The sequence below is a fragment of the Nipponia nippon genome, unplaced genomic scaffold (assembly GCF_047370975.1).
Source record: "Nipponia nippon isolate SJK-2023a ecotype South Korea unplaced genomic scaffold, ASM4737097v1 scaffold_3, whole genome shotgun sequence".
NCBI classification, from domain to species: Eukaryota; Metazoa; Chordata; class Aves; order Pelecaniformes; family Threskiornithidae; genus Nipponia; species Nipponia nippon.
Window position 1 is genome coordinate 7,822,508 of NW_028262347.1, and position 26,267 is coordinate 7,848,774.

Genomic DNA, 26,267 nt, shown 5'->3' on the forward strand with positions numbered 1-26,267 from the left:
AGTGACCTGGAAAGCCATTTTCCAATAAGGATCCTGGATAAATTGCCCAGCACTGGAGCACATGACTGGCTGAGCTTTCAATAATTAGGTGTTTAGTCAATAAAAGTTTGTAATATAAAAGTTGTATCTCTGAGTGTCACAGATTGAGGCATTTAAGTCTACATTATCCAAGAAGCAGAAAATCCTGGCTACGTGAATGCTTGGCTTAGATACATGGGCCAAATCCATGGGATTTGGGTGTGCGCTGCATTGCGTTCATGACAGACAGGAGGAATTTTCAAAGCTGGGAAGATCACAGATCCCACTCAAAATCATTGGACACTTTTGGAAATCTCCCCACATGTCTAAATGATTTACTAAGAGTTTATAGGGTTTTTTTGAAGACAAAGGTAATGTGGTTAAACGTGCTGCAATCCTGAACCCTTATTCCCTCAGATACTGAGAGGAGAATGAGCTGTAGGTGATGTGCACAAGGCTTCAATCGCAGAAGTTTATAACACTGGGAAAAGAGGGATCTCTGTGGCATTAACTAATGAGTATTTTCTCTATATTTTTAATGCTTATTTGTAAATCCTGTTTGCCTGCAGGACAAGGACAGACCTGCTCAACCGAATGAAAGTGGAGTGGTGGTGTACAAGTGCCTGGCAGATTGAAAGGGATGAAGAAATGGTGGACTGTCATTTCACTACCCACAAAAAAACATCTTCTTTTGGGAGCCGAAGGGTGTCTCACCAGCTAAAACCTGGGCCATTTATTAGTTGGTTAAACAGAGTCAGGTCATTATCTGTCATCAAGATGACTGTGCCCTCTGCTTGGTGCATGATTGCTGACTTGGCAATGGGCACTGGGGAAGGCATGGACCCTCCTGCTCGGCTCCAGACGTACCCAATGGAGGATGCAGGTGGGTAAGTGTTAGAGCCCCAAGACCAAGGGTTTCAAGTGTGACCAAAGGGACAACTTCCAGCAACTGCCCTCATCAGGACACGGATTACAAAATCAATTGTTCTTTAGGCACCATTCACTGACAGGGACAAAGTGGGTGCGAGCAGTTGGGCAACAACATGTCAATGGTCACACCTCTCATTCTTCTGGACCTAAGGGTCAATAAACCAGCAGAAAAGCCAGCAGAAGAATACACAAGGGTTTTTTGTAGGAAGGGAAGGAAACATTTATTCTCACTCTTTGGCTGGGATAGAAATTACCGGGAGTTTGAGCAAGTGTGGAAGAGCACAGCAAGAACATGGCACTAAGCCCCTGAAGGGGTTGGTAGAGACCCTTTCCTGCAGGTATTTGAGGCCTCTCTCCATCAACTAGATGTGATTTAGGGTTAATACATGTAAACTGCAACACAAGCTCAGCTGGAAAGACTAGATGACCAATTTTTTTAATCTGATTCCCATCCAGACTGATCTCTTAGTTCTGCCTTGGTCTGTTTAATCCTGTTTATAAGTACATCGCTGTACTGGCATACAGCACCTACACTTCTCGTGGCAGCTGGTGTTACTGAAAGGCAATCAAACTGGTGATCTACACTGCTCCCTCAGGATAATTGTGAGGCATTTCAAGTGAAGAAGCACAAAAAAAACATAAAAAATTGCATCATTTCAAGTGTTTTTCCTTCCATATAGTCCCCACCCTAGAGATCCTGCCACTTACTAACATTTCTTTATTTAATCCCTTCCTAAAATAACCTTTTTCCATTGAGACATTTGCAAGTGTTTGGGAGGGGGAGGAGCTGTTTGCTGTTTTGATGGAAGGAGGGGAAGTAAATTATTTCCTGGCTGAGATTTATGTGTCAAGTTTTAGCTTGCAGACAGTTTTTTTTTAGTCAAGTTATAAAATCTGAAGATAATTCCAACTCTCCTCCTCAGTGACCTTTATGAAGTAATTCCTGATATGTGCCGAAATAAAAGGAGACTCCGCACCATGGAGGTTTTCAATGGAAATGAGGAGACCCATCCCTGTGCAGAAGGAAAGGGTAAGCACATACGTCAGTCTAGGCAGAGCTGTCAGAAAGCAGAAACTCAGCCCCAGCTTACTAAACACTGGTGAACACACTGATGAACGTGCTTAAATGCTTTGGATGCAAACTGAGAGCAAGGCAGAGGTTGCACTTGACTGTGGATAAAATGAAGCTAGTTTTGCTTGAGGCATCAGGCTTTTTGGAAACTTAAGAGCAAATGCCTTGATATGATACCTTAAAGCTTCTCCTGATCTGCTGAGACTATTCAGTTCGATGCTGGTCAGCTGGAAGGTGTTATAGTCATGTCTTCCAGCAAAAGGACACAGAAATCCCTCACCAAGCCATGGCTAATGTTGTACTCATCCATCCCTTCTGTCACATTTGCCATGCCAGACCAGCGCAACGGTGATGGCCTGACCCATGCCTGAGCAGTAAGGTGGCTGGAGCAGTTGTCCATGGACTGGCTTAAAGGCAAGAGCAAAGAGGCAGCAGAGATGAGTAACTGCATGTGCCAGAAATCCACAGTGAGATTTGGGTGCCTGAAACTCAACATCTCAGGTGGGACACTGCAAAAAGGCTAGGGCTGTTGTCTGCATCCACATCAGCAAGTCAGTTGGAGCAAGAGGAACGTATCTGCACACTGAAGCTCTAGATGTGTTTGGGATGAGGTGTATGAAGGACCAGCCATGGATCCCTTGTGTTCCCATTAGGAGCTGGTGGACACCAGACAGGCGCCTGGAGCAGCCTGGCTGTGTTTCCCCCAGGAGGAATCTACTCAGTGTGCACCAAAACTTCTCTGTGAACCAAACCAACATTTGCCAAGCAAAACTACATGTCTCCTACTCACCAGGCTCATTCCCTGTCATTAAGGAGATTGCACTGATTTGACACATCTTCTTGCTGACAAACCTAGGATGGCTGCTATTCCCGTAGGTGTTTTCCCTGAGCTCCACGACTTGGGAAAACTTCAAACAGTAGCCCTCACAACCATTGCACAGGCTGCAATGCAACCGGTTTCGCACTTGCCTCCCATCCTTACCGATGGGCTGGCTCCAGCCGCTGGAGGTCTCGGCACTGAGCTGGCGGGGGCCCCTCACAGCTCGGCTGCGGAGAGGAGGTGGTGATGAATGTGCAATGCAGCTCCGGGATTGTGTAATCCAATTGTAACTCAGAAATAGCAGCTGGCAGCTCCCCAAAGAGCCATCTACCACTGGAGCTTGCTACGTTTCTCTCCCTGAAGTTTCACTTGAAAGCATGAGCAAAGAGGAGGGCTGGCTTGGCTCTAAAATAACCCGCTTATTTCCCTCTACTTGACACACTGCAAATCCTTACTGGTGCTGACATCCATGCTCTCCCAAACTCCCACATTTTTTGAGAACAGTTGAACCAACAAGTGCTGGGAGAACACAGAGCCCATGAAGCCACCTTGGCTGTGTTTTAATGCCTTCTGGAAAGATCCTAATGCAAAACAGACTTTCATGATATGTTTGCACTTGTAACTAAGCACTGGCTACACTTGAGTTTGGCTGTAATGAGCTCTCCCCAAAATACCACACATGAAATACAGGCAAAGAGACAGGGATATTGGTTTCAGAGTCACGTGTGAAGGAAGGCGCATGTCTAGCAGCAAGAAGAAGTCAGTAGATACAACGATCCCAGTATTGCCTCCCAGCTCTGCTGATGACTGTCCACACCTTAAAGCCAGCTAAAAATTGTTTTGATACTCCAGTTCTGAAGTGAGTCCCTCAGATACAACCAGAACGTGACTTTCGGGTACACCATGAGGTTGGAGCTGGACTGAGTTCAGTAAAAGCCACAGATGTTCAGATCTACTCAAAAATGCCAAGAAATGGAGTTTGCCCCAGCCATTTGCTTTGCGTGAAGGGCTGGAGAGTGACAGATCAGAGAAGATGCTCTGCTACAGACTCAAGCCAATGAGTCTAAGACTTGCTTACTTGACCAGGTAGCAATTTGGGTAAGGTGACAGAAAGGAGATCAAAAATAACGTGATGATAGCAGCTAAAGAAACTGCCATTTGTCCAACAGCCACATGTCAACTTACACATGCCTTTTGAAGTCAGTAGTATCATTGCTGAGTAGGTGTAAACTCATGTCTTAGGTCACTAATTTGAATACTTAAATTTAGTGAAGACTATTGAAAATGCATGGCACATCCTTGTGTATGCCTTTGATTGCCGAGGGAATATTTCCCAGGCATTTCAAAGCTTAATTATTCAAAGGTCTTTTCAGACAATTAGAATAAAACTGATGCATATGTAACAATAATCAAGAAACAAGAAAATTACAGGGATAATCCAACATAAACACCAGTTGATTCAATTACTGGGCTTAATCCTAAAGTTCAGGCTCCTCCTTGGGTCTGCAGACAGCCTTTTGCCTCTTCGTTTGGCCAACCCTAAACCCAAGTCTACTCCAGACAGTGGTGAAAGAAGAGCTCACAAAGCAACGTTCCACCTCTACCGCTTACCAAAGCAGACCAATACCCTAAACTAACAAAGCCACTGTTATCCAAACACTTCTGAAAGTGGCTTCAGCTTTCAAAATCATTTATTACTTTATTTTTGTACGTATGACTCGTAGTTCGTGAGGTCTACACAAAATCATACACAGGGGAAGAGGAGAAGGGAGGGATCCTGTAATAAACTCTACATTACCTGAAAAGATAGTTAACTGTCTTCTAGTATCAACTCCCCTCGATGTTAAATCGCAAGAAGGGGTTATATGCTGAGTTCGGAGATGAGTTTTGAATCTTGGACAGTGACATCCTGGACGCAGACATGGGTTGCCTGGACTTTAAAAATCCTGGTTGAGAAACAATGAAGTTACAGTAATGGCCATGACAAAGCATGTCTGTAGGAACCACAGATGGGCACTCCTCAGTCTTCATCCTGCGCATGTTATGCATTAAACCAATACAGCACACAAATAATTCACACAAAGCATCTGTGAGGCTTGCAGAAGTTCAGGGGAAGAGGACACAGTTCTGCTCAGCGCTGACAAATTACAATCAATTCACTGTTACAGATTTTCCATGTCTTCAAGGGCAATGAGTTGTTACGGGGCACTTTCGCTCCTTGTCGTCAGCAGAGTCAAAAGCTTCCTGAAGGCTACCTCAAAAATCCCTCACCTTATTTCCATTGGGACCCTACAAAACCCCCGTAGCAGCCATGAGCAGATGTTATTCCAACCTCCCTTTCAACAGCTGCCGGACACCTCCGAGCATGGGGCTGCACCGGCAGGACCAGCATGATGCATCACCGCGTCCCCGGCCAGCGGCAGGTCAGCAGCGTTCTGCAGACCTCAATCTCCTTCCTGCTTCTTTTTTTTAAACTTCACGGTGTCAGCTGAGTTGAACCAGTTTTCTGGACACTTTCCCATTTCCTTAATACTTCAGCAAACAGCATTAAGAGTGTGAAAGGGCTCAGCGCACATTTTTAAAGGAACCCAGGCCTGACAAACACTACTTGGCTGCCACTGCTGTGACGGAGATGTATCGGCCCTTGCTTTCCCCTTGTTTTTAAAGCTACTCTACAGTGTGTTTTATTGCATTTGATAGGGAACTTTAAAAGGCTCCTGTTCTGAAGTGATTTTAGAAGACAGCCTCCATATGGCAATGCTTTTTCTCACTCTGACTCTCCAGCTATAGTCGAGCTTGGTAAAATGGTGCCTTGGACAACTTCTGACCTTGCTTTCAGGGCTACTTCTTGTTCACTCTTGTGGCTGGGATTTCTTTGTGATCATGGTTGTACAAAGTTTCCCATGGCCCACAGGGAGAAAAATCCCTAAGGATGGGTTTTGGAACAAGGACATTGAATTCTCCGGTACATAGCACAGGGTCCCAAAAAACAGGCTTTCTATTAGCCAGACTAGAAAATAACATGCTGAAAGCTCAGGTCCAGTATGGGGCAACAAGGGCAACAAGAATCAGTTCTGTTTAAACCAGATTAGATCTGACTCCCTGTATAAAATTGTTGAAAAACATCCCTTAGGCTCACCAAATTACATCAGCAGGTGCATATGTTTCCTAGAAAAAAGATCCAACCCCTGTTCCAGTGATGGGGAGTCCATCATGACCCCTGGCAAACTAAAGGAAAGATTAATGATCTACGCTGGTTTAAAAAATTTTCGTATTTAAGTTGGGTTATATGGACGTATATTGCTACCAATTACCAGCACCAGGTCAAAAAGAAAAAAGAAGGATTTAAGGCAGAACTGTTCCAGTTTGATTTCTGAGTCAGGAAATCCTCACTGTAATTGCAGTCTCCCAGGTAAGTCACGCTTCCCCCCGCGCTCCCACCCACGCCACATCCAGGTGTTTAAGGAGGTGCTACTTTCCTCTCCAGAGAAACACAGTGGCCTCTAGCAATCACTAATTAGCACTTTGCTGATCGACAAAGCACCAAAGAGCGCTTGCTTCTGTATCGCCGCTAACTCCATAACCGGTAATTACATTTCTGTCAGGCTGCCAAGGTCCTCAGACACACCTGCACGCTGCCCACACGGTCCTTATGAAGAGATTTATAATAATTAATTGTAACATTCCTATCACACATCTTCCCACCCACTTCCAGCAGCGGCATGTAAGTCCAACGATGGGCATGTCTGATTTCCCCTCGTCATTAACCGGGTTCACAGCATTAGAAATAAAGTCAGTTAAGAGAGTCTTCTGTTTGCATCCTTTGAAGCTTTGATTAATTTTTTTCCTGACATCTTATTTTAATTCTAGGTGAGGAATCACGCTTTCTTTTCTTCTTCTCCTATTTTCCCCTGGTTATTTGTTCACGCCTTCCTGACTAGTCTAGACAGCCTTACCACTTACGATTTTCCCAAGATGGACGCTTTCCAAACTGCACGGCTCTCCTCCCACAGAACATGGACCAAGCTTCACAAAACCAAACCTCTTCCCACGGATCACGATTTCCCCAGCTAGCAATTGACTTCCAGAGCTGAAGAGGTGGGAACCAAAAGCATGTGTAAGATATTAGTCACCCCCAGGACCCTTCCCAGTTTCAAAAGGCATCTACTGTCCATGTGGCATCCCACCAAGCTGCATCCCTCAACGCTGATATTCCTACCCCCTCCCTACTTTGTGCTCACCCTTGGAGACTCCCAAGCTGCTAACACTGATGAGCCCCTGCTGCAGTGCTCCTCTTGCTGGTCTTCATGCTGCCCTTCTTTGGGAAAGGAAAAAGCCCTGCTGAAATTTTCCTTCTCCCTGATTTGCTTCTAATCTGTTCTGAATTTTATTCTTTTTTTTTTTTTCCCCCACACCATATTCTGTTTTTATCTCCTTCTCAGTTTTCACTTTCTCTCGCAGGTTGCTGGCACCATTGACATCCATCTGCACTTAATCTTTTTGGGGTTAAGTCTTACACACAAATATTTGCTTTCCCTGTTGGCACTTCCAGCAGTCTAGGCAAAACTTTGAAATTTCCCTGTGGCAATAGCAGTGGGAGGTCCCAGACAGTCAGGGAAGGGGCTTTACTCCCTCTTTTCTCATGGACTTGCATCGCAGAGCATTTGTGGTAGCTGATTCCCATCCAGGATAGGACAGAAACAACGTCCTTTGAGGCTCAGACATCAAGTGCAGTCTGTAACCTTGAGTCCCGTGCTATGAGAGGATATAGGACAGAGGTCTACACAATCACGAGTGCCATGGAGGGAGTAAATAGAGACTGACAGTGTCTTCCAGCAGAGGAACTGGGGATATCAGATGATATAGTAGGAACCAGGTTCAAGGCAATCAAAAAGTGGTGATTCTCAAGAGGAGGCTGAACAGCTTCATGGAAGATAAATCCACTGAAAGTCACTGAATATATAGAAACAACTAAATATATGGAAATTACTTCACCACAGAGAGTCCTTCACCCGAAAACACTGGAGGCTGTGAGAGCACCAGCAGGAACCATCATATATCATTCCTGTCTTCTCATACTCTTCACTGGATACCTGATGTAGATCTCTGTTGCTATGCTGTGGGTCTTGCGGGGACAGGGGGGAATCCTGGCAGTCTTTCATTGTATGTGAAGAAAACTAGTGCAAACGGTTCATTTCAGCTCTTTCACAGCCAAGCAGGTGGTAAGGACCATTTCAGCTCTGAAGCTCACCTTTGCCTGGTACTCCCCTGAGTCACCACTGACCAGGTACGGGCACCAGACATAGGCAACCTGATTTTCACACCATGCTTGTTCTTCTTGATCCACGGACTTTGTGTCCTTCCTCCTTGCTTCCTTCTTCTTTGCCATCAGTAGGAAATAGTTTATTACCAATTTTAGAAGGCAGGGCTGGGAACAGATACTGGAAGGGAGCTCCCATCTCCTGGGAGATGTGGTGGAAGCAACCACTTGCATGGCCCAGCAGGGCCTGTGAAAATCCCGTACAGGTCACTAAAGTCACCCGTCATTAGCACCGGGGCAAAACTCATCCCTCTGCCTTCCTAACAAACTCATCTCACGGACTGCTTGGAAACTGGCTTTGCTTGGCTCAAGGATACTAACTGAAGAAACTCACTCACATTTCACCTTGATGGAAGCTTTTGAGAATGATTTTAAGAAAATTGGTTTCCTACTCTTATCTTCTGTTGTATTTCTACCTCTAAACACTTGCATGTGAGACACCAGGAAACGTGAGTCATCTTGATTTTATTAATGGCACACCAGTTTGCTGCTTGCAACTATGTCTGAACATGTCATTCCAGAAAATCAAAACAGCCATAAATGAGGTCCTGAATGGAGATCTTCATCTCCAGAAGGTCCTACTTGATTCCCCCTGGAAATTAGGCAGATGAAAGAGGAGTGGCCATGAACAGTTATCAAAAGCCCCCCCCCCGCCGCTCACCTACAGCTCCAAACTGCACTGCTATTTAGTATTTTTCTCTTATTATCACAATTTGCAGTATTTTTTTTTTTTATCAGTAAACTATATCACTGTTCCCATGTCAAACGAGAGCATGGCCTCCCAAGCAGATGATTTGGTTTCCAACACAAGAGAGGAGAAACTCCAGGACCAGAGGTGGGGTGAGGTCTCTGTGGTTGATGAACCTCTGCTGATTTCCCAGCCCTGAACTCTCAGCCATTAAACTGATCATTGTTTTTTTCTGGCATCTCTTGGGGAAAGACACTTCACCTCTCCATGTCACTCTGCCCACATTAACAGTGGTTAAATATTTACCTGAACTCCTGGGAATTTCTGAAGGCCAGTACTGTGCTGGGGAGGGGTACTGATAAAAGCTGACCTTTGGTGGATGAGGCTGGTCTCCTCTGGATCCCGTTATTGATGGCAGGCGGAGAAGCCCCTCCAGAAAAGCACTGACAAGAGATGCCTGGTTGAGGGCATGGGGGAATCCACTCCATTGCTGCACACAAAAGTCCACGGGTGAGCACCTACACCAGACTCCAGCCCCTGGATTTGGTATCACAGCTTTCTTTTGTGGCCCTCGGCAGAGGAAAAGCAATGCTGAAGCACTCCGTAAATTCTGGGCACTGTCTCGGTGGCTTCTCAGAAAGTTCCCTGATGCAGTGCCTCCAATTCACTTTGGATTTCACTTTGTCAAGTTTCTGAAGGTGGAAGCCATCACGTAACAGGCACGATGCCACGCCAGGTAAAAATGTGCTTTTTCTACCTCACTGGCGCTCCAGGTCCAAGTTCCTCTTAACCAGAACAGCACTTAAACCCACACAAAACCAAAACTCTTCAAGAGTACTGTGATTTTTGGGGTTTTTTTGCATGATTACTTTGATTCTTCAAGCCAAGTCCATTCAAAACCTTTTTGAGATGAGCAAAAAAAAGTACTTTTTATAGACCTTTGTTCTACTTCATGTCCTCCAGGTCTGAATCCAGCTCTAGGTTAGACACCTGACTTTAAGGGGACGATCCAGTTGCTCAAGTGGAGGTGTCTACCCTCACTTCAGGTGGTGCACATTTCAGGTGGTGTGCATTTGCAGGCAGGTTCCTACCCGCCATCTGCCACTGCAGGTGGTTTAGCGTTTTCCACAAGTCCTGTGACATATCTGCCAGCCCTGCACAAAGGCGTTGGCCAGCCTAGGACATTTAAAATGGCATAAGGATCCTATGGTTAGGTAACCGAATCCTGCTCTACGTGTCTACATTGTAGGTATTGATGTATGAGCGAGGTTATCCAAGAAATCCTTTATCCAACAAGCCCTGACCAGCATCCACCATCCCAGCAACCCGACACCAGAAGAGCCTGCAGCTGAAATCCTGAGGATCAGCCCAGCTAAGCAAACCCGTGCCTAGAACAAATCACATCGGTTTTTCTTAACTTCATGTCCTTGAAAAGTTTAAGTTTACTGTATTGCTAGGCCTTCGTGTTAAATACGGCATGACTCACTGTTCCCTTCAAGGGGTCGACCAGGCTTTGAGACTACTGCAACTACTAGGCTAATTGATCCTTTAATTTAGAAAGATGATGCTCAAGCTTCTTAGATCTGGTTGGATCTTCTACATCCAAGTTCAGCTGCCCCCAGAAAATGGGGCCATGTAACGAATGACAAATTCTAAATAATGGCTTGAGGCAATGTAAACTGATGCGGTGTTTTAGTTCCTGACTAAAATCTTCCCAAGATCATTGGTATCTTTCAGGCACCATGCTACCACTTGCTTCATCGTGGCAAGAGACAACTCTATCTCCTGCCCTTTTCTTTTTCCAGAAATTGAGAGTTTTCCACAAAAACATGTCTCCTCTCTCTGGCATGGGGCAAACCTCTATTCAAACCCCATGAACAGAAGCAACGTTGTGGTTGGCTTGGCTGGTTCTTCTGCATCTTTAGTTTCCTCCAGCCCAAAAGTGCCCAAAGTGCCTCACGCCAGCTTCTTCCATCACAACCACAGATTACACACTTCTCAAATTACAGGCACAGGCTCACTAGGAGGAGAAAGTGGACTATATTCCTTAACACATGATTCCTCTTCCTTTAAAGTCAGTGTGAGTTTCAGTGGATATGGGACAAGGTCCCAAACTGCTTCCACCAAGTAGACAGTACAAAGCACAGTAGATTTGGCTACTCAGTGCATTGCTTCACTTGAATATAATTGATTTCCATTTCGAACTTTTAAAATGAAGCCAGTATATATCTTGTGCTTCTTTTGTAGCCCCAACTTGTATTCTCCACTTTCTCCTCAGAAGACACTATTTTGCATCAATTCAGGGCTTCCAATACTGGAGCACCTGTCAAAAGGATTCCTATACTCCACTCTGCTGTTGGCAGAGCTCGAGAGCCCTGCATGCAATGAAATTCAGTCTTTACTCACATTTTGGGAGCAATACTGAAGAAGACAAGCTCCCTAACTCCTTTCAACTGCTACTTAAAAAAATCCAACCAAGAAGCCAATCCCAAACCAGAATATTTATACCTAAAATACATGGAAAAAATAAGTTCAGAGTCCCATCTAGAGTATATACTTGGAGACCAAACAGAAAAAGCCTTAAAATCAATGTTGAAGTAATTCAGAGAGCCCCATGTAAAAAGGTTGTCTTACATGATGGTTCCAACAATGTTGCCTGGATTAGAAAGCTTATTCCTGTTGTTACTGCAAGTTTTGGAGTCTAAGGTTTTCTATGGTCAGAGACATTGTTCCCTTTTGATAAAGTATTGATAACATATGTGTCCTCTTTTTTTCCTTTTCCTAACACCATTTTGAAAAATGCTTTTAGTTTTATTTACACATTTTGCACCATTTCCTAAATCAGTCTGTAATTGACCACAAGCATTTAAAAAAAGGGGGCCGGGGCTTTGGAATTTCAAAACACAAGGAATTACTTTAGAGCAATTTAGAAGATTGGATTTAAATCCACAAAATAAAACTCTACATTTTACATGCATTCAGCGAATCTTATCCAAAAGGCTTTATAAGCTAGAAGATAAAGGCTCCAAAATGCATCATAAGCTCCAGCCAAATTCAAGCCACCTGCTCCACACAGCAATAGATATGGAAGGACGACCCCAGGCAGGCTGCAGCGCTTGTTTCAAACTCTTGACTTTCCCAGAATCCACTGACTCTAAGCCCAGAACTGCTCTATCCAGGAATAGCAGACAGTGAGACAGAGCCATAGTCATGGTCAGGGTGTTGTAGCATAAACGCTCCAGGACCACGTCAGTACCCTTTAGTCCCTAATAAGTCTGTATGGGGCCAAGCCCAGACCACAATGTGAGCTCAAAAGAGCTAAAGACTTCAGCACTCAAACATCTGCTGTCTCACCATACTCCAATATGACAGAGGATACTCCCCTAACTACACAGGAAGGTCTTGCAGCTACAGCACTCAAGATCTGGAGCTCAGGGCCAGAAATAGCCTTTAGCTCTACGAGAAAGCCACCAATTGCTTCTTATCTTGTTTTCAGTGGAGCTTTTTCACTTAGGAGTCATACGAGCCCATACCATGTTTTATGTGCCACAAGATGCACATTCATTAACCTGTCACTTCAGTATCGATTTATGCACAGAGAAAGCACGAGTGCTGCAAAGCAGAGGACACAACACTGGTATCACGTAGCTCTGTTTTCTCAAGCATTTCTGTAAGTAGTATTTCTGTTGGCAATTCTCACAAGTAAAAAGCTCAGTAAAACATAGGATAGATTTCAGCTCACAGACTAAGACACTTCAACTCAGATGTCAACAAGTAGTTGTCTTTAAAGATCAGTGTCTTGAGTTTTCATAAGTCAGTGGAGATCTAGAGCCCAAACAAGGTGTCTGCCTCCTTCTTGGACACCTTAGTGTGCCTAAGACATCCGCGGAGGACCATGGATGACTGCTCAGCTTGTCCTAAAGCAAACACCTTTGCTTGGTCAGCATAATTGCTCTCTACTCTCTTTTGTTTGCACAGCCTAGAAGTGTGATTCAGCTGCCCACCCTGTGACACCTAGTGCCAGCTGAAATGCCTGTGTGGTCTCCAGCTGCCGATGAAGAAGGTGATGATTCAGTGATGAACAGCCGGTTTCCTGCTATTTCTAGTCTTGTGCCCTATCTCTCAGATCCCATTCAGCCTCTCAAATGGTAACAGCCACCTACTTCAGGCAGCTGAATTGCTCCCATAAGGTAGGTATCCCTTAGGACTGCTGATTCCCACCCAGGGGTGGAACTGTCAGTGACACCCAGCCAGCTGCATCTCTTAACTTTCTGGGTTTGAGGGTGGAAAAAAGAAAAAACTTTTTTTTTTTTCTTTTAGTGGTTTCCCTTATTAGAAAAAGGCATGTTACACTAACTGAAAGCACATTTCTAAGATGCAGAACAGGAGAATAACACATTTGAACATCTGCTTGGTGCTGGTGACCTCCTAGGGTAGACAGAGATGAACCTCTCGCTGAAAGCACATGGCAAGTCTGCAACAGCCTCTATTCTGCTCTCAGAGTCCCAAATTGCTCTGAATCTCATTTAGCTAGATTGAGAACCTGCCTCCTCTCCCTCCATCCATTGTCTGCCTGTACCACTGCCTGCAAGGACTGCCTGCAACTTTTCAAGATATATTAAAAAAAAAAAAAAAATAAAAGAAAATTCCCTAGAGTCCCTAGAGTAAGGGACAAGATACTGCCCCTGATAAATACTGAGAGAAAACATTAACACTGCAATAGTCACGTTCCCAGCTCGGTAGTTGTGGGGTTGAGATCGACCCTGGACACTGCCAATGTGTATGTTAGTGTTTAAAGATACATGTGGGCTGAGGAGCAGGTTAGAGTACACAATTAGCCCTGGGCAAGCCTGAGATCTCTCCATTTCAAAACATAGGAAATGCTGTAAATACCATAGCAAATGCAGTTACCAGAGCGTGATAAACACCACTTCGTTAGCACGGATCATGGGAGGCTTCTCCCGTTTCAGACATTTCTGACAATGAGCAGGAACCAGAGGTCGATCCTGAAGTCTGGACACAAAACAGGCAGGCAAATGCCTCAGGGATGCCTCCAGTCCGGGATTTTGTTTTTAGCCCTTCTCTGTCCTAACGCTGTGATGGAAGGAGCCTGCTCCTTCACATCCTCAACATCTGTAATATGTTTCTGGAGCAACAACCGTCCTTAAGGAGCGGGATGCGTTCCAGCGGCTCCAGAGTGCCACTGACTCGGAAACGCCAGGACATTTGCCATCAGTATTTCAGCTGCTTCTAGACATGGGTTAAATATAGGAGGGTTTTGTCACTGGATGTGGTTTTGAGCCATTTTTATTGCAGCGGGAAAGATTTGAGCATAAAATATTATTTCCAGGATACATTTAATCTACAGTTTTGCACCTTTGGGAAAAGAACCAAGAATCACATTTGTTCCCCTGCCCTTTGAAATCGAGACTTAATAAAACACAGGCTCAATTAGGATTTCAAGGGACAGACCATGAAGCGTTCACTGAACTCAGACAAAACGTGCCTGAGCCTAAACCATGTAAAAGGGCAGAAACCCAATGGTGTAACAACCCTTCCCTGGGGTCTTCTTAAAACTGTGGATTTCCAATCCACAGGCTTTTTCCAACATCAGCATTTGTGTCCAGCACAGCTGTAGCTGTCTAAAGGGCCCAGGGAACTTGCAAGTGATTTTTAGAAAAATTCACCTCCAGGTTGTCTTTTCAATCCAGCGGATGGAGGTGGGCTGTGGATGCCATCCGGTACCTCCTGGAGCTGCTCAGCCACAGCGTGGGGGATCTAAACCCTCTCCAGAGGGAGCAAGTCACTACTGTTGCCACAGCAGTCCAGTCTGAGGGATGAGAAGTGGACAGGGACAGAGCACTCTGAAACCCTATATAGTCTCTCCCAGAGCCATCTCATGACCCGTGCAATGGATTTCCTCCAGAGGCAGACAGCAAAAGGAGAGTGTCATCTTCTAAGAGACCCACTGTAATCTCCCAGCTTGACCCAAGCCTTGTAAATGATGGAGATTTCACCACATCAGTTGGCTACATATTTCGGTGGACTATTTCCTCATTTCCTATTTCCATGTTATTTTAATTTTCTCTCATTTACATCTGTTATGTTTTATTTGTCTCTACTTACAGATACCTCCCCAACAGAGATGCTTGTTGACCAAATATAAGCTGCCTGCTTCCTTCCCACAGATAAGCCACGTACACAGAGATTCTCACTTTAAGGCATCTTTTATAGACCATGAATAAATTCTCTCCCACCCTTCTGAGACCTCAGAGCTCTTTTAAAGCATGGGCTGACATCTGGCAGAGTTCCCCCATGGCCACTGTGGCTAAGGCCCTTCCTCAGTATCCCTCCTCTTCCACACCCCAAGATGATGCTTGCAAGGTGGAAAAGAGCTTTCCTGCTCCGCAACAAAACGGAGGATTTTGAGTGGACGTGGCTGCTATGTTCATCCTTCAAAGGCTCTGAAACAGGACTCCTTTACCTATGTAATGGAAATGGGGACCTACAGCATCTGAATTTCTATTCCTATCCTCAGCCAACATCAGTACAAGTTGTTTCTCCATTTTGACTTTCCTTCCTTTCTCTCCCTGACTATCATCCACTTATGCAACTAACTGAATTTTTTCCACAATAAAAAATATAATCAAGAACATCCAGAAGAACATAATTGTGTTCAGAACCTGTCTAAAGGCTCTGGAGAGACAAAAAGCAAGCCAAACAAATGAAGGTGTTCTGAAATGGGTTCACAGTGAAGGCAAATGGAAGTGATAAACTTGTGTTTTGAGGCACTGAAGAGGACATGTCACTGCCTACCTGAAGAAGGAAGCCAAGCTTCATACCACCAACATGCTTTGGTTTGAACGAACAACCAAACCCCATTTGCTCATCTGTCACCCATCTGAACATATCTCCTTACTCAAAGTATGGCATTGCCTCTGCAACAAGGCTGGAAGACACAGAGGGCGAAGGGTACAGGATTTATACAAATAAGTTTACAGACAGAAAAAGTGTTCAGACAGTTGTTTGTAATCCCACTGGGATAAATCCTGGGTCAAAGAGAATTGTCTCTAGAGCTTAAATTGTCCGCCTCGCTTTTACCATCCACAGAATGCGAGTAGTTCTCCTGCTACCCCAGCATGGTGATGAAAATGAGTCAGCTTGAGCATGACAATACGTAAGTACTAGCTTGCATTTTAGTCCCACATCTTGCCTCAATACAAAACACTGCATTGACATTCCCCCTTGCAGTAGCTAGGACTTCTGCTGGTTACCCACTGATCTAGGAAATGCAAAAATACTGCAGAACAAGTCCATTAAGTGCTTTCAGATCTCAGGAAATATTTTTTTTGCTTGCTTGCTCTTAAGTTTTTGGGCAGAAATTCAGACCTGGCTTTCTAGGTCTTTCTAGGGAAATAATAATTTCCCCTTTGCATTATACAGTGTCATGGAAACTTGCTTCTCCCTCAGTATATTTTTCCCTACCGTCATTCATTTTACAGATAACTGGACTAACAGTTGTAGCAGCGTTCTTCCAAAAAAAACCCCGCAAACTGGGGCAGCAAAAAGAGGTAGTCACTGTGTCAGCTGCCAGAGACACCTGCAACGATTTGAGCAGCAACCAGCTGTAGTTGGTCACACTGGAACCTCATATTCCCAGTCCCTCGAAACCGGTGGCTCTGGTTTGTCACTTTGCGTTAGCTGCTGCAAGGGGCTGCGTGCTTCCAGGGCCGGCGGCGAAGCCAAGCCTGGCACCGCATGGCCGTCCCTGGCCGATCGCAACGGGGCAAGGACACTTCTCCGGGGGAATTTGGAAAGGCACTTGGCTGGCGGAGGCAGGACGGGCTTTAAAAGGCTCCGTCTGCAGCTTCCATTAGGGATTCAAACTACTGCTGCCTCAGAGCCAACTTGGCTTGCCATTTGTGAAAATAAACATCAAAATGCATGGGCTGGGAGAAAATACGTCCCAAATTGAAAGATCTCATCTGCCTTTAAGCCGCAATGGCTGATCCAGTTACAGGAAGCATTACAGGTGTCCCGTCTGCCAGCTGCCAGCTGGATTTTGGTGGCGGTTGATTTTAATAAACGTTTTGCTCCATCTTTTTCTGTATCTATCTCACAGGTGGGTCAGGAAAGAGAGAGAAGTGGAAAGAAAAGACTTTTCACTGGATTCAAGGTTGACTGAGGCCAGCAACTAAACCAAAGATCAGCTCTGCCCACAGTGCCTGTAGGAGCAGCGTGTACATCAAGGATAGACCATGGCCCAGGAGTCTTGGTCCACATGAATCACTCTTCCCAACTGCTGAACAACACGAAGAATGGATTTACACACACAAAAACAGCTAACACATCTACAGGCTCGCAGATTTACAGAGGGGGCTGGAATGCTTCCATAATTGGGGTGAACAACACTCAATTTGGAGACCTCCCTCATTCATTTTGGCTGCTCTTGGCCCAGCAGACTTGCCTGAGACTCACTCTGAATGTATTCCTCAAAATGGCGAGCCCAGACCAAGGTCTAGGAGAATTCAAGTAGGTGAAGAGCCGAGTGCACCTAGCGCAAAAGGTTTGTTTCTCCCTCCTCTTCCCAACCCCAAAGCACTGAAATAGTCCCAGTGAGGTTACTGTGAGCGGGGTGCCAGAAGACATATCTGAGCATCTTCCAGTAACTTTCAGGCTAAGTCAGTACCTCCACTTTCTAAGTTTGAAAAATCATGGGACAATGAATAATAAGCATGACTGGATCAAAAAACACCCATGATCTGCTTCTTTGGTCTCCATATTTTGTTTTGACTTGGGTTAGTAAGATAATATGTCCACCTTACAGGAACACCAGCCTCAACCCTCCTCCTTGGAGGCCAGGTCCCAGATACCCAGGGGAGCACCTTGAGTACAGGAACCTGGGCCAAGGAAGGTGATTTGGCCATGGACACAAGTGCTTTCCAGCATCTGCTGCTCCACACCACTTCAGTTCCCAGCTCCAGTAACCACCCAGGTCCCCACCAGCTGCCTCCCTCGCTGACCAGTGCTTTCACCCTTCCTAGTCTACGTGCGGTGGGACATCCTCCCTCACTTTCTCATGCTGGGAAGGCCATGAATAGGAGGGCAGGGCAGAAAAGCAGAGGAATCACTGAAACACTCACACACAGGGAAGGAGACAAGGGACCAAAGTCAGCCTTGGCCTCCTCATGTCTTCTGATTGCTGCTTTTCCCATGACAGTGTCATCCCCAGAGGGTATGGACGAGCGGTCCACCTCTTGTTACAGTGCTGCATTTCCCAGCCCACCTTCACATGCAGATGCTCACGGGGGTAGCTTCAAATTTTCCATTGCCCTCCCCAGAGGGAAGTATCTCCCACCTCGGCCACTTCTGTGCTAACACAGAGGGAATGAGACCAGCTCAATGAAAGTCCTGCCTCTCCTATCTACCCTGAGACAACAGCAGCAGCACCCTGCCTGTGCTGCACACTACGCAGTTAGCCCTGGCCAGGTAGATGCATCTTTCTAACATGACCGGGAAACACACTGCTTCAGCCCTTGGCTAAGAGTCAGCAGTCAGGGGCTTGCAAAAACATCTTTGTCCAGCTAAACAAACACTGCATCAGGATTCATGCCCAGCAGCACCACCGCAGGTCTTTCAACCTCCTCTGGGCTGGAAACCCCAAGGGCAGAGCACCCCTTCAGGCAGCCTTGGATCTGAAACACAGGAGGGAGCAATGAGGTCCCTTCAGCCCCATCTTTGTGCCTCTCAAAGTGCAGAGTTCAGCCCACAACCACTAACCGCCTCTGTGGCCACCAGCAGTTTCCCACCCCTGTGGTGGGGGAAGAAGCCAGATGGAGAGCCAAAAAGGTGTCCTGGGGCTGGGGTCAGATGCCTGCTCACCACCAAGTTCACGTACAGCAGCAGATATCCTCATGCCATGAAATTCAGAATGATTTAGTGCGTTTGGCAGAACTTCTTTAAAGTGTGGCTCTGGATAATTAAAAGCAGCCTGGAGCCATGTGGGTCTTCGTTCATTGCCAGTTCCTGGAAGGATTGCCATTTCGCCCTTCGGAAGAGGCAGCCATGTACATACACACACATACCCATGGCTGTCTAGGCATTTCCTTGCTCAGCAGGCTGGAAACCACATATTTTTAAGGATATCATGTACTTGGATGTGCCTTACATACAGTCAGAGAGAGTAGTGCTCTGGAGTAATCTGCATCTCTTGATAGGGAGCAAGTTGGTCCAGACTCATTCACCAGGAGCTGGGACGCCAATCTGGGACTCCCCTCACCTCGTCCTGCACCTGCGTTGGTACCAGGAGGGCACAAACTGGGGGCCTCACCTTGGCAGCTCCCCACTGGTCACAGCTGCCAGTGGAGACAAGAGTTCAGGTAGATGCAGAAAAACTCATTATTCAACCCCAAATTCAGACTGTTCACAACTGGTATCAAATTCAAGGCTCCCATGATACCTCAGGTCAACCCTCCTGCATTGCATATGGCAGTCAGCCAACCTGCATCCCAATACAGAAATGAGGTACATCTAAAAAACACCCTAAAAATAGAGAAATTCCCCATTTCCCTGCTGGGAAGTGCTCAGAACATCTTCTGTGTTGCTATAAGTATAAGAAAGACTATATGCAATGGAAACGTCCCACGGACAAGACTATTTTGAACTCCTCTGTGATCTTTTATTCTGTATTTTAGCAGCCTGTGTGCATGTGGGAAGACAGAAAACTGATAGGGAGATGCCACTCAGACCTCTAAGAGTCCCCTACCACAGCCTGGGTGGGAAGATTTGGAAATGAGTCAATGCCATTTCTATGCCAAAAGACTCTCGGGGATGTTACCCAAATGTATCAACTGTCTTGTGGTCTCCCCTCATCCCAGACACTTGTCAGCATTTCTCCATTTCATCTAATATTGCTTACATGTATTCAAATTAAACACAGATTGTAGGGTGGGGGTACGCTCTGGGTGGGTTTCTGGGAGGAAAACAAAAGTGCTGTAAATCACTATTAAAACAACCCAGAAGTGATGTACACTTTCTATCATGTTACCAGGCTAATGGAGCAACAACACTTCTAACAAATGGCAGGGCAAGAAACCGAGTGTAAAACAAGATTTCCAAACCTCTAGATATTGGACCTTACTTTCATTTATTTCAAGGTCTTTTTGCCCTGCCCTTGCCACATAGCAGGGTTTTGAACTAAGAATATTTTCTATTTCCCTAGTGCCTTAGGACCAGAGAGGGGACGATCCTTTACGCCACTCATGCCACAAGCAAACACAAAAGGCCAGTACGTGGGAATTAAAGAAAACTGTCTTAACCGAGCCAGGCTGCTGCTTGCTCTTTTCCAGACCAGTCCTTCCCCTAAAAACTCCTGGTTCTGGACTCCACGATGGGCGTTTTCCAGTCCTGCGATTCCTCTCCCAGCACTCAGAGCAGAGAGGGAACTCCTGAAGAGAAGTGCTTAACTTTTAAGAGAGAAAAACAAAACTGCTTTTTCATTTTATCTCGGTGGATACCGTGGATGAAATTTCAGCTGAAATCCATTGCCGTTATCAGCTATTTTTTCTAGTGGCCAGGCTTTGCATGATTCATGTAGCGGAGTCACCTTCAGCATCATCGATGTCCATCTCAGCCACAGCAAGGAAGAGCCTTTCATCCAAGGCAGCTCAGGCTCTCTCCAGCAGGTATCTAGCCATGATACTATTTAATCACTGTCCAGACTCAAAATCAGGGTGGTTAGAAAAATTACGGGGACTTCCTCAACTTTCCTTCTTCTTTTCCCCTCTCTGGGGGCACATTGCCTGGAGAGATGGATCAATACAGGTCCCCATGGCAAACGTCATGTGAGCAAGCCCTTCTCTGGTAGCCCAAAGAGCTTTTGTGTAAGCGGCTATTTCTCTGTGATTTAAGCCCTCGTGGTCCTGTGAAGTGTCGCTGAATGAGACCCGCTACCGTCCGCCTGGGTGAGAGCATCAGGGAAGAGACAGGCTGGGGCCATCGCTGAGCAAATGTGCTGCTGCCCACAGATGCGTTCAGGGAATGATCCGACCCAGTGGCTCCCAGTTCATGCACACAGCCGTTGCTAAAATACAAATAGCTCTGAAACTTTCCTCTACTTCCGCAGAGGAAGAATGCCATTTAATTTAATTTTTGCTTTGCTTAATAATGGCAAGGCCATTTATGCAATTATATTGCTTTTCTTATCCGGTTTCCTTTTCAGCTGCTCCAAAGCCTTGCAGGTGTCCGAATCAGGTCATCAGGTTGTTACAGCAGCCAAAGTGCCACCGGAGAAGAGGACCCAGGCCCAAAGATGCTAAGCAGATATTTGTAGACTGCCCTGCTAACCCGCTAATTACCTTGCTTTTTATTTGGGACACTGACTACTCTCATAAAATCTTACTATTACCCAGATAAACCTCTGGAGGCCTCTCAGAAGGCAAGTTGGTTCATCTAAATCAATTGAAGTAACAGCGTGGTTGTGGCTCTGATGCTTGAGAGAAGAGGCAATGCAGGGAGAGAGGCTTAATAACAGATATAATCTCCCCCTGCAATCTTGCCAAGCTTAATTGAAGTTATTGGACTCCTTAATTACCGTGTGTTTTATCACAGTGCTGGTGCTCCCACAGTTGCTCATGATCGGTTTGACACGCTGCTGTTAATTCCCTTGTTATGATGCACACGGGGTCGTTTCGAAACTCTCCTGCGTTAAAAAAAGGGGAGGAAGGTGCCCTGTAAAAGAAGCACCGTGCAGGCCCAGGTCGCGAGCACCTCCGCAGCTCACAGCAAGCTGGAATGGAGGCCAAAAGACCACATTTCCCTACCAACCTGTTGACAAAACCAGGAGTTAAAACCCCTCTGATTAATAAATAACAACAATCGCTGTTAGACACCTCTGTAGACCTTATTATCACCAGACCTGGAGTCACTTCAGCATAATCTCTCATCTGCAGACAAGGCAACAAGCTCTTGTTTAGGAGATCACACCACCCTGAAGAAGGCCAAGTCAGGAGGAGAAATTACAGCCTCTGGATTTGCAGTAAAATGGTAAAACTCCACAGGGGAGCAAGATTTCAATCCCAACCCATTGCATCACCCCCAGACTTAGCAGCAGGCACTGCGAGAGGGGGGAAACCGCAGCGATGATTCCCACCTCCCAGCATGCAGAAATCAACCCCTTGAGTGTAGAAAAGTGTCATTTAGCACGTAGCCATAAGAAAAATTTGTCGTGAGAAATAGGCACCAGCACATACGGATGCTCTCTGGGCCTCCAGGATTTTCCCGTCGCCCTCTTCATCTCTGGAGGAGGATGCTGGCTGCAGCACCGAATGCTCATCCCCATCTCTCAAAAAAAAGTCTGACCTCCTCAGACTCCTTTTCAGCAAGAAAAGGTTGCAAGGCTGCTCCCTAAAAGCATCAGTAATGAAACACCAGCTGCACCAGAGAATAACTGGGTGGCACACAGGCGTCTGTGAGCAATTTTAGGGGCACTGAGGGAAGCAGAGGGTAAAGGAAAAGAGGGGTCTGGGGTGATTGCCCGAGGCAGGGGTGACCCGGAGGCCGCACGCCAGCCAATGCAGGACAGCCTGGCATGCCTGCGTAGGAGGCACTTTGCAAACTCTTTGATACGTGTACGGGTCTTCCCTCAGGGAGTCAACATGAGACTTGGGTAAAAACATGGAGCTTTTAAGGATTTTAATTAGGTTTTTCTTACTTCTTAATTGTTTCTTTCTTTAATAAAAGCACCTTATTAAAAGAAACTGCTGTGACTGCAAGATAGGCAAATACTGCATTTCTCCCAGGGGCAGAGGGTGGGAAGAATTGACTAAAACTGTAACTCCAAAGTGGAAAAAGGAGCGTTCCTGTGTTATTATCTCCACCAACATCAGCTCTGGGGCTGGGCCAAGCCTGGGACCCAGGTACCTGCAACATGCTGCAAGAAGGGGCCCCTTGCTCTGCAAGAAGTTGCAGCCACTTGTTACAGACCCAGCTCCAACCCCAAGCGTGGTGGGAACTCGGGGTTTTAGCAACAACCTTGCAGAAACCACCGCGACAGCAAGCTGGCATAAAGCAGGTCTGCAAACATCACTAAGGGGCTGGGAGAAAAGTCAGGATGGAGCCCAATTAATTATTGCCTCTGCGAACCTGGAAGCCAAAATGCAAGTGCCTAAAGAAACGCCAGCCGGAGCTACCGTTGCTCTCCAGAGTGGCCAGAACAAGCACCTGAGTGAATTTATGAGGCTGTGGGGTTATTGGAAGCTATGAAAAGCAGCATCTGGCCCTCAGCCCAGACGGCAAGGGGCTTAAAAACACAGCTGGAATTAGCTTCCAGCGACAGCAGCAGGCCCAAGATGAGAAATGTATTATCCCCAATGAGATGTGCCTTGGGTCTGGCCTTCTTTCACCATGCACCATGGGGCTCTCTGAAAATTAAGTTTTTTCCCGCAACAGAAAAGGCAGGCTGTGCATCCCAGTGCATCGAGAAGTTCCTGCACATCTCTTTGCTCTCTTTGGCATCATCAGACACATTTGCAGTGAGGAGGAGAAGGAGCTGCCAGGGTTTTCCTCATTTCACCCATTGGGACAGCCCAGACGAAGGCTGCTTGCATGCCAGGAGGACAGCAGAGCCAAGAGGATGAGCAGGAGGACAGCATGCCAGCCGTCACCTTCAGGTCCCCGGCTCTGTGGCCAGCTCAGGCACACCCCACAGAAGGGACCTCTCGCTGGGAGCAGCATTACATGGGGCAAAAGACGTTTCCTCATCACAGAGCTCTGTCACCTTCTGGCTGAGCACCCCAGAGCTACAAACACTAATTACTCATTGCAACTGCACATTTCCAGCGCCGAATTCTCCCTTAAAACATCCACCCCAGAAATATATCAAGAGTAGAGCACAGAGCCATAAGCAAATACAGAGATTCAAAAAGTCTTTTGGAGTACAGGATCCAGCTGTAAACAGGAGATTTCATTGCTCCTTTATTCCAAACCTACTTGGGCACACTGCTTTTTGAGAGAGCCGCTTTTTGAGATGTCCCTGCACACAGCTGTCCCAAGACGCGGAGGCAGAACCTCAGCTACTAACTCCTGGCACCAGACCTTCGCCCCAGCTGCCGTCTGCTCTGAGGATCTCAGCATCTCCATCTCTTCCCTCTGACTGCACAAAACATCCATGATGGATTTTAACTAGCAATTTATGTCAGTAGGCAGCAGCTGGTGAGACCCCTCAACGTGAGCCTCATCAGAAGACCCTTTTCTCTCTGTCTAGGTTCTTTACAGCTTGACACCATTGCGGATGTCCCCAGGCTCCCTAAGAGCCTCTTTTCCAAAAAGCTTCAAGAATAATGCTCTGAGTAATGCTGACTTTCCGTGCCGCAAAGCCAGCACACGCCACAGGTTTTGGCTCAGGAGCCAGCATGGGGCAGCTCGACTGAGCGCATTTGGAAATGAAAATTGTTCACACTGTGATGGGATGCGAGCAGGCACAGTGGCAATTGCGAAAGTCACCATCGGATGTGACAAGGCAAAGAGAGGAGCAAAACACTAAAGAGGGCTGCAGCCTGGACATGGGCACCTGCATTGGGAAGAGCTGGGAAAAAAATTCCTAATACCATGGCAGCCAGAAACACCATCTCCTTCCCAGGCTGGGGCACGCAGGCGCCGGGAGCCGGCGCTCGGCTGGGCAAACACAGATGCAGGAGCTGAATGGGAGCACAGTCAGCCCAAACTATTTTTAACTGGTGCAGAGGAAGCTTTTACTTTTCATTACGAAGGGGAGACAAAGTGTCCGTCAGTTGTGCTGAATTTATTCACTCGACGGGTGGGTGTTGAAGTATGTAAAGCCCCCAGCCCTGGTCTGTGCGACCAGCAGCTCTAATCCCCCCCTAATCTGCTCACAGCTGCGTGGGGTCAGAGAGCGCAACAGCTGAAATGCACTTTTGATACATATGCTTTCAGTTGCCCCAACTTACCTTGGGGGTTTCTGCCTCGTGATTTCCATTAGAACTAACCGGTGAGATTCACTGCTGGCATAAACGAGCACCATCAAGATCCCCTACATTTAGCCCAGCGCAGCTAAACTAACAGTGCAGAGGCATCACAAGCAGACACTGGGAGCTGGATCTGGTGGTTCCCCAATGCCACTTCGCTCCCCCAGAGCAAAATCTGTGGATTTGGCAGCGGCAGTCCCTTTACTTGCCAAATACGTTGCTTGGGGCGCTGGGGAGCCTGTGGGCTGGCGCGGAGGAGGCAGGGCTGGGAGCAGGGCTCTACGCCTCCCCCTTCTTGCCCAGCCAGGGCTACGGCTCTGCGATCTAATTGTAAGATAATTAATTTTCTCTTAAATATCAATTCCCATTGCTATCCCCAAATATACATTTGAACATCACCATTCTCCACTCCCTCCCCAAAATATCATCAGTGGGAAAACGCTCGCTCACGGGGCATCCCAAGGAGCGGGGTTGTGTCACTGGCCAGACGGCCACGCAGCAGCTCAAACTTTGCACGCTGGCAGTCGGCCAGCTGGTGAAGAGAAAGGGCTCGGCCAGCTACCGAGCTCCTTCCATTCATCTCCCAAACAAGCCACTAGTGCATCTGCTGCCGTACATAAACATCGTGCCTTGGATGAATCCACAGAAGACGCAAGTGATGACACGTGTCCTGTCCATCCTGACCTAAAGAGACACTTAAAACGTTCTCGGCTACCAGTGGAAACCACTAGCCTCATAAAACAAGGGTTGGCACTAAAACAGCTCTCCAAGTTCCACTTTCGCAAATGTATACGCACATCCAAAACATGCATACACATAACTGCAGGTTGCTCCTCGCTGCCAAGGAAGTATTTATTAAAATCCTGCATTTATTACACACACTACAGCCCCATAAAGGGGCTCAGAAGCCACTAACAACGGGCATCGTTGGACTTTCCATACTAAAAATGTACTTTCTTAAGGGAGGATTGCCTAGCAGGTGAACTACTTGCTGTGGCCTCGCTTGAGAGGAGACAGAGGCATTTCATTCAGCTTGTTCAGAAGTAGGTGCCCTCATCGCTCAGACGAACCGTGCCCTCAAGAGTCTATTTTTCCCCTGCTGCTACACAGACAGCTCAGGGTGATCAGTTCAGAAGTAGATGTTTATGCTGTTGTGTGGAGTTGGGCAAGAATAATCCCTTACAGGCTGTCGTGGTCCAGGCACTGTTCTCGCTACATGAGCTGAACACAGAAGTAAAAAAGCAAAGCTCTGCCCCTGAACACTTCAGCTGAAGTATGGGGTCTAGAGACAGCAAACCCAGGAACGACCTGGGTGGAGTAGGACAGGATCGCAAGCAATAGTGGTTTCCAACCTATTGCTCATGAACAGGTTGATACCAAGGTTTGCTCAGGTCCACGGGAAGCTAAAGAGCTAACGCAGAGGCCAGCTTTGGCAA

The 26,267-nt window shown here is 46.6% G+C and overlaps 1 protein-coding gene across 1 annotated transcript in view; it reads right to left on the minus strand.

Moving 5' to 3' along the window:
• Nucleotides 1-26,267, minus strand: part of CCDC3 (coiled-coil domain containing 3) — a 43,531-nt gene that overhangs the window by 15,337 nt on the left and 1,927 nt on the right. The gene's annotated exons all lie outside the window — the stretch shown is intronic.